Genomic DNA, 9,165 nt, shown 5'->3' with positions numbered 1-9,165 from the left:
TGGAGCCAAGTATGTGTGACTCACCCAAGGTGACCTGGTGGATTTTCATGGCTAAACTGGAATTTGAGCCCTGATTTCCAGAGTTGGTCCAACACTCAATCCACTACACCACACAACTAATGATTTTTAAAGAAATTCATTTCTATTGTTGTTGTGTGCCTTCAAGTCATTTCCAACAAACTGATGATCCTCTCAGAGTTTTCTTGGCATAATTTGCTCAGAGCGGTATTACCATGCCTTCTCCTTGCTGGGAGGGGGGGCTCGCCTAAGTTCACCCAGTGGGTTACTGTGACTGAGCATGGAATTGAACACTGGTTGCCAAAGTCCCAGCCAAACATTCAAGGCACTATACCAGGCTGGCTCTCAATTTCTTTCTATGCATTTTGGTTAGGGAATTACTGGCTGGGACAGAAAAGTTAGTATGTCAGTCAGAGGTGGAAAATCTAGCAGAATCCCTTAATACTGACTACACAGCTGGCACTTCTGGCAACTGAAGTTGGCATCATATAGAGGCTCAAAAGCTTTTTATCTCATTGAAGTGGTAAATTCTTACATCACCTGAAACCTATTGATAGTCACAACTAGATTTGATCCACTTAATCAATTGCTAAATGATGACGCAACACTTATGTAAAACCTACTAATTCAATGGGACTAACAAGAGGATTGAGGTCAATTTAAAAAAAAAATACATGAAACAAACCTTTTCTGTTTTCTTCCTTTTTATCCCTAAGTACTCACCAGAATGGTATTTGTTTTGTTTTATTAGCACTGTCCTGGTGCAGTGCTTTAATGCCACAATGCTATTATAGAATTCTTAAATACAGCAAGATAAGTCAGAGGGGTCTTGTAGCACCTTTGAGATTAACTGTGTGCAATAAATTGTACCATAAGCTTCCATGGATCTTCTTCCTCAGATGCATAATGCTAATTAACATTTTTAAAAACAATATACTACTACAAGACTAAAGTGCTTTAATTTTGCTATTATTTTAATTTTTAAAAAATATAAGAGAAGAATGCTACTGCTGCTGCTATTTAAGGGTTGATGTTTTTTTAAAAGGCAAGCAATAATAGGTCCAGATAAGTGTTCTATCATATCAGGGGCCTTTGTAGGAGATGCATATTAAATATGACAGAAGCTTATTCAGGTGTTGGATAAGTATGGAAATCTCAAGTTTTATTGAGCATATCAAGACTCTGTCTATCGAGATGCAGAAGGAATCAGAGGCACACACATAGAGCTGGACAGAAGAGGGCTCTGTTCAGACCAGGCATCCATTAGCCACCAGAGACCAAGAGAAGACTGCACAATGGGCAGAGGGAGCAGTATTTTGGCTCCTTGCAAAGGTCTGTTGTAGCCAGGGAATTTTGCATAGCACACTCATCAAGGCTGCCACAATCTTTCATACACTGACTCCCCACCCCGATCACCCTACCTCCTTTCTTCTGCAGCAACATATTCTTTCAGAAACAGGGGGAAAGGAAGTACAGTGTGCAACAGCAGCAGCAAGGTTAGAATGGAAGATAAGAAGCAGTCCTTTACCCCTCCAATAATCAGGAAGGACTGATGGTAAGATAACAATATTCAAGAGAGAAAGAGAAGCAGAAAAGGATGTGTTGCTCCCATCCCAGCCCACTTATAAAACAGGACAATTTCCACAAAGCTAAGTACATCACCAGGGGGAGCCAATGCAATAGCTTTCATGGCCATCCCAACTCAGGTTCCCAGAATATTCTAATTTTAGCAGCAAGACTACCCGTGACTACACAGGGCCAGAGAAATGGGAATAGGGCCATGTAGTGACTTGTCCTTTGTCTACCCACTGTCCTCAAGTGTCAATGAAACTACTACTCTTTGGCTTCTCTTGCCACTGATAAGCCACATATACACAAATGGCACCATGACAAGGTTTCTTCATCCATCCAAAGAACCCTTGTGAGCTTCAAAGCCAGAGCAGGGAAATGATTACAGCAACACATGTACAATGCAGAATGCAAGAGACCTCAGAAGGGAATGCATACAAGGGCAGGGCTATGACTATAAAGGCCTGCCTTTAACTTGAGGGAAGAAGAGTAGGAAAGGCAATGAGTAAACACTTTACAATCAAACTTCAGGACACAGTTCATGTTCCATGCCTTCTTTTTACCCTCATCTTCTAAGTAACAACCAGCAGTATAGAGATAATGTAACAGCACAGAAACCAGGCTATGAACTATATCATTCAGCAGCCAGCATGGTCCTATATATAGCTCATGATATTAAAAAACCCTCAGCAGTTTAGTGAAGGAAGATGGCAGAGGTTATTTTGCCTGAAGGTCACCAACACCCCTTTCTTTTCCTCCCCAGGGCTATTACTAGGCAGAAGACATGTTTACATCGAATCAGGCAGAGAGCTCATAAAAAAAAAAGGTGCAGCCCTAGAAAGATTTCTTCTCCTTGGATCTAGAACATCCTCTCACATCATCTTCAAAGCTAGTATATAGTCATTTGGACAAGAAAGTTAGAAGCCATGGGATTGCACACCTACAGATTTAACTAAATAAGTTTAATAAGAAGGTGAAGGGCTAGCCCAAGACATTTGGAAGAGAATAAGGTGGAGCCTTTCCTTCTCCATGTAAGGATGCTGGCTGGACTGGTAGCTAAACTTCACCTGAATGCCAACAAAAGAGATTGTGTGTCTTCTATGACACCTGAGGGCAGCAGGCCAGTTTAGGAGGTCCAGAACAGGTTGTGTGGTGTATGTAGTTCCCTCCTCCAACAGAGAAAAACAACTGGGGAGTAAAGGAAGAACTGAACTCAGCACCCAATGAGCTGCCTCCCTCTGCCTAATGGTAGGGCTGGTCCCAAGAGCACGGCACAAGAGTTTGCTGCACAGTGTTGGGATCAGGTGAACAACATATTTCGGATTATGATTCAATGGGGCTGGCCTGCAGCTGCAAAGAGGTTACAAATATCCAAAGTATTACACAGAAAGAAAAAATATGGTGCATAGCCACAGCAGAGAGCTGCACTGTTCTATCAGCTCTATCTGTGATGAAGCAACTCCTCACAGAAGATGGCCCTGAACTCCTCCAGTACTGGATTAGGCCAGGCCATACCCCAGCCTCTATTTCAAAGCCCAAGATGTCACAACCTCACACCCAGGACCAGGACCAGGACCACACTGCCTCATGAGGCTGTGACTGATGGATCACTGAAAGAGGGGAAGAGACTGGGCCTTTGACCCAGCAACTAAATCCCAGACCTGCTTGGGAAACAAAAGAGCCTCAAGATTTTTTTTCCTTCCCCAACAGTGTCACAAAGAGCCTGAGAATTGTTGGAATGAAACAGGAAAGAAAAGAATAGGTGGCTCAGGTGATGTTAAGTAGACAGAGATCTATATGGCCCCACAGACAAAAACAACAACAACGCTGCCCCTGGAAATGGAGACTGGAAGTGCAATGAAGAAGAGCCTGGGTACATCCGGCAGTCCCACGGAATGGCAGAAGGAAAGTGATGGGGCTCCTCAGCCCTTGTTCCTTAGCCACTGAGCGGGTGCAGATCCACCTTGACTTTCTCCCCGCTGCTCAACATCCCAATGGTGGGATAAAAGCCCCCTCCAGGCACCACAGCATCCTTCTTTCCAATTATCTTCCCGTTGCGTGTAAAGAACACCTGAGAGAGAATGGGGGAGGAGAGGGAGAAAAAGAGTGGTTTAGGTTAGCTTTTGCATAGTTTGACTGAGTAGCTGGATCAAGCTGGATCAGATTTTGAAGGAATCTTTCAAAATGTGGACTGATCTGTTAAGGCAGCTATACTGTATAACAAGAACCATGTACATGGCTCAGATTGGCATATGAAAACTCTGTTTCAGCTGAATCAAAAAACCAATATTCAAAAGCTGCTTTAATAAATACAGCAAATAGCACTGGTGAACTGGAGGCCTCTGCTGAATTCTCATCACATTTCCAGGCAACCCACAACAGAACCATTTCCAGGGTCTCACCCTTTGCTAGATGTTCCAGCCAAATTTATTCCTTTAAAGAAAATGTGTGCAACCTAGTGCCCCCAAGATGTTTGCAACTACAGCTCCCATCGTTCTTGGTCACTGGCCATGCTGTCTGGGGCAGAGGGGAGATTCAGTCCATCTGGAGGAGACCAGATTGGAAAAGCTTTCATTATAGTAATCTGTAGGAATACTTGACTCATACAGGGCAGGGGAGATAACTATGGAGCTTTCCAGTTGTTTTTCAACTGTGATTTCCAGTAGCCCTAGCCAGCATAGCATATGATAAGGAATGCTGCAGACAACAGCCACAGGATGCCCACTCCTACTATAAGGTGAGAAAACAAAAGTCAATGACTAATATGCCTATAAAGCCAGCACACCATAGTCATGTAGTTCAAGTGCTGGACTAGGACTCTGGGAGACAGGGATTCAAATCCCCCACTCAGCCATGGAATCCCATCAGCGTGCTCTTGGACAAATCACACTCTCTCAGCTTCAGAGCAAGACAATGCCAACCCCCTCTGAACAAACTTTGCAAAGAAAAAAAACTGTGGAAGTTTTGCCTTAGGCTTGCCACCAGTCAGAAATGACTTGAAGGCACATAACAGCAACAAATCTCTTAATCCCAATTAATTTGAGTTCTGGGGCTTTTATTCTGGAGTAATCATCCTACCCCAAACATGAAATGTTATGGAGGTCCAGGTGAAGTAATCAGCCTCCATTTGTAACCCTACTCAGTGTTCTCACCATCTTCCACCTTCTCTGTTACCAGAGAAAAAACTTCCTTTCTTTTTCTTTTTCTCTCCTTCTTTTATTTTTCTTTCTTGTTAAGTATAATTGATATACTGCCTGTTTGGAAACATCCTTCATTAACTGCACTACCCATGCACTCTGTTGTACCAACTCCCACTCCTGTTGCACTGGAAAGCCAAAGTTGACAAGACAGACAGACAGTGCTTGGAACTTCAGGATGCAGCCCTTGCACAAAATCAAAGCTGGGATACAGAGATCCCCCTGAGCTCAACTCCTTAGTGGGGAGACAGCCATTCTCAGCCTAGGGGCCCAGAAGCATTGCTCATAGTAGCCACTAGGAAGCAACCCAAACTAAAGAACTAGCTTAATACAGACTGTGCAATGACAAAACAAGAGCAAATCAGAGAGCAGTGAGAGTATGACTCTCCTCGTCTGCCATATGCTGAGAAAACAGAGCAGCCGCAAAGGGGAAAAAACAGCAACAACCATAAAGCACCAACAGCCCCTTTTTATTTATTTATTTACATTATTTATACCCCGCCCTTCAGCCCTAATGGCTCTCAGAGCGGCTTACAATTATTATTTTTAATAAGACGGTTCCCTGCCTCGGCTTACATCTAAAAGACACAACACAAAAGGAGAAGGGAATGGTGGTGGGGAAGGGGTGAAGTCCAGTGGTTCTTCTCTCCTCTGAGCCTGAACCAAGGCAGATGGACTAGAGTCTTCCTTTAGGGAAGACTGCAGCCTGTCTCTTGAGAGCATTTTGCCAAGACATGAAACAACTGGGGGACAAGCAACTGGACCAATCCCAGGCAGAACTGCTTAGGCAACTCAGCCCTTGGTTCCACATATAGCTCCCCTACTCTGTTTTGCAGGGATTAGCTGCTCCAATACGGCTGCCTTTTCCCCCCACCAAAAAAGAGAGCATCAAAGGGAGGCAATTCTTTAAATCAACTCCAAAACCCCCGCATCTTCTTTCCAATCACCATCACAAAATGGAAGGGGACCTCTGGCCAGGCCACGTTTGCTGTTGGAGGTAGCAAAGGTAAGGCTACAGCCCTCATCTGGAAACCCAAGTGCACTTACCACTACTTTCTTGCCTTCATGTTCCTGTTCCATGTCTTCTTCCCATCTCTTCCTCATCTTCATCCTCTTCAGCTTCCTGATGCAGGTACAGGACATTCCTTACACCTCGGGTTTGGCCCTAATAGCGACCGTATCACAGCTGTCATCACTATCACCTGTAGGACACCCACAAACCAGCATTAACTCTTGGAATGAAATATACTTCAATCCTAGGCCCATGAAAGAACCATAATGCACTGGCAGCCACACACATCTCAGCTCAAAACAGGCTGATAAAGCTCTGTAACTTCAGAAACCAATCAATACAAGCCAGCATACATGCCAGATGAGAGCCCGAGTGCTTTAGTGGCTTTAGAGTTAGAAAATGAAATCTGGAGACATGTTCAAATCTCCACATATGAATTTTCCCCTAGATTTTTTGTCTTGCTTGAAGCCTCGGAGAAGCCATTTTTGATTACAGAAAATTCCCGTTAATGGCTTCTCCGAGGCTGACCCATGAACGCTTCAGTGACAGAAGGAAAATGGGAAGCCTCAATTATGTTAAAGAAGTGCGATGGATGATCCCACCTCCGGCGCTTCTGCAATGTTTGGATAGTGATAAGTGCCTCATGTGATAAGATCCTAGGTGACCCTGGACAAGTCACACTCTCTCAGCCTCAGAAACAGGCAAAGGCAAACCACCTCTGAATAAATCTTGCCAAGAAAACTCAGCAATAGGGTCACCATTAGTCAGGAACGACTGAAAGATACCAACAGTACACGTCAGAAAGGTTACCCTGGATAGAGCTTGTGATGACTCAGTGTCTCAGTGCTATCATGCCAGATTGATACAGGCTTGTAGAACAGAACCTCACCTGATAACCTGCGGCAACTAAAAGTTGTCTCCAGGTACTCAAAAACAGTGACGCTTAAAGTTGGTTTTAAATATATAAATATTTTAAACCATAAATGACCAGAATACAACTGGTCATCTAGGAAAAATTTCAGTTTGCCAGTGCACTATGTGAACCTATCTGCAAGGATGCTACCATCCATACTGCATAGAAGAAAGAGCAAGGCAGAAAGGGAAATGGCAAGGCTTAAATGATGGTGTGAAATCCTGCAGTTTCACACACTGCATTCCCTTCTGTACATTCCCAAAAGGAAACCTCTGCCTGAAATTTGCCAATGGTTCTTGGCAATGGGAGACTGTCAGGGAAGGAAGGAGAAATCACACCAAACCACTAGTTTTTCATCCTCTGTGTTCCTTTTCCTGTAGGATCTCAACAGCAAAATCCCATAGGCATCACCATATAGAGAAGTGATTAATTGGTAACGCTGTAGCTCCAATCCAGATTAGCAACTACTTATACTATCAAGTGACAAACTGGATTGGGCAAGGATAGCAATATGGTTGCTACTTCTTGTGAAATCACACAGAATATCACATTTCAAGGTTGCCAGTCTTTCCACACTAGCCTTTTGGCAAATTAATTGTAGGCTGGTGGAACCTATTTCCAGGAGGCCAAATCTAGTCTAAAAGCTGCTGGTTGACAATTCCACTATTGTAGAAACTTGCCATGCCATACTCCACATTCATGCACACATGCTGTGACCTACATCTGCAACATCTATATTTATTACTTTACATCATCTTATGATTCACAGAATGCCAAATGCTCACCTTCACTGTCAAGGATATAGTCACGGGGGAACATGATCCCACAGCCCATGATGTCTCCCTTGTAGCAGCGTGGACCAAAGGGATCTCCCACTCCGCTCCCGTGAAAAATCTTGCCATCGTCTGCAAATTTTTTAAAAAGGCATCTCAGTAATGAGAAAAAAACAAGGTTGGAAGATAATATGGACATCAGCTATCATGTGAAACTGTTGAATGAACTAGTTCAAGAAGGATATCAACAAGCTAGAATGTGTCCAGAGAAGAATGACTAAGGTCCAAAACACACGGCAGAAATAATCCATCTTGAGACTACTTTAACTGCCCTGGCTCAGTGCTAGGAAGCCCGGGGAATTGTGGTTTATTGTGGCACCAGAGCTCTCTGACAGAGAAGCTTCAATGTCTCACAAAACTACAGTTCCCAGGATTCACTAGGATTGAGCCAGGGCAATTAAAGTGGTCTCAAACTGGATTATTTTTGCAGTGTGTTTTAGACCTATGATGATCAATGGTCTGGAAACGAAGGCCTATAAGGAACAATTTACGGAGCTAGGTATGTATAACTTGGAGACAAGAAGACTAAGAGGTGACGTGACAGCCATCTTTAAATATCAAAAGGGATGTCAAGTAGAAGATGGAGTCAGCTTGTTTTCTGCTGCTCCAGAGCCAATGGATTCAAATTACAAAAGATTCTGCCTAGAGATCTAGAGCAGGGGTAGGCAACCTGCGGCCCGCGGGCCGGATGTGGCCTGGCGAGGCCTTGGGACCGGCCCCAGCCTGGTTCTGCCGCCGATTGCCGCCGGGGCCTTTGGGGGCAATTGTCTATAGAAGCCTCAGAAACATGCATTTAAATTAACATTTTTTTAAAAATCAGCAAATTTTTTCACGTGTTCTCCATTTTTTTAAAAAAAGTATCTTCCATTTGAAAATTTTGCCCTACATTTGCCCTGGTTTATTTATATATTTAATTGTTTAAAAAATTATTTAATTATTTATTTTTTGGCTTCGGCCCCCCAGTTGTCTGAGGGACAGCAACCCGGCCCCCGGCTCAAAAAGGTTGCCTACCCCTGATCTAGAGGGTAGTGGACTCTCCTTTTGTGGAGTCTTGAAACAGGTGGAATGGACATCTTTCAGGAGTGCTGCAGTTGTGTGTTCCTGCATTGCAGGAGGTTGGGTTAGATGGCCCTAGTGGATCCTTGTAAGATTCTATGATTTTGTGATTCTAAAACATAGAATGCCAGCAAAACAAAATCCTGAGAACCCAAAAACCTGAACACAGATGACAGAGACATCCCCCACTCTGTTCCCAAGCCTACCCCAGTACCAAAGGTAGGTGGAGGAACTACAGACAGTATATCCAGAGAATCTGCCTAAACTTCTGCTCTCTTGGGTTGGGGTGAGGGATTCAACTGCTCCATTGATCCAGAGGTTTGATAACTTGCCTGCAGACTAATAACTCAGTAACTGCAGATATCTCTGGAACTTTAACAATTAGCATCCCAGGATCTTTTGCTCCTTCTGTGGGAGATGCTTTTAGCTGCTATTAATATCCAAGGCTTAGATGAAAAAAAGTAAAGAAACACATTGGATTTTCGTGCAAATAGCACAACCCTTTGAGCAGGCTGCCTCCTTCATTGAACATGCCAATATTCCCTGCCTACATGGAACATTCAATTC

At 43.7% G+C, this 9,165-nt stretch overlaps 1 long non-coding RNA gene across 1 annotated transcript; it reads right to left on the bottom strand.

The window, feature by feature from the left end:
- Window positions 1–971: 971 nt before the first annotated feature.
- Window positions 972–7,781, bottom strand: LOC121923703. The gene is made up of 3 exons (XR_006102434.1): window positions 7,495–7,781; window positions 5,832–5,986; window positions 972–3,658 (listed from the first exon to the last, which is right to left on the bottom strand). It is a non-coding gene; the product is annotated as an uncharacterized LOC121923703 (long non-coding RNA).
- Window positions 7,782–9,165: the final 1,384 nt, after the last annotated feature.

Source organism: Sceloporus undulatus, chromosome 2, assembly GCF_019175285.1.
Source record: "Sceloporus undulatus isolate JIND9_A2432 ecotype Alabama chromosome 2, SceUnd_v1.1, whole genome shotgun sequence".
Classification (NCBI taxonomy): Eukaryota; Metazoa; Chordata; class Lepidosauria; order Squamata; family Phrynosomatidae; genus Sceloporus; species Sceloporus undulatus.
The sequence above is the reverse complement of the archived record's forward strand: the minus strand, read 5'-3'. Positions and strand labels throughout refer to the sequence as shown.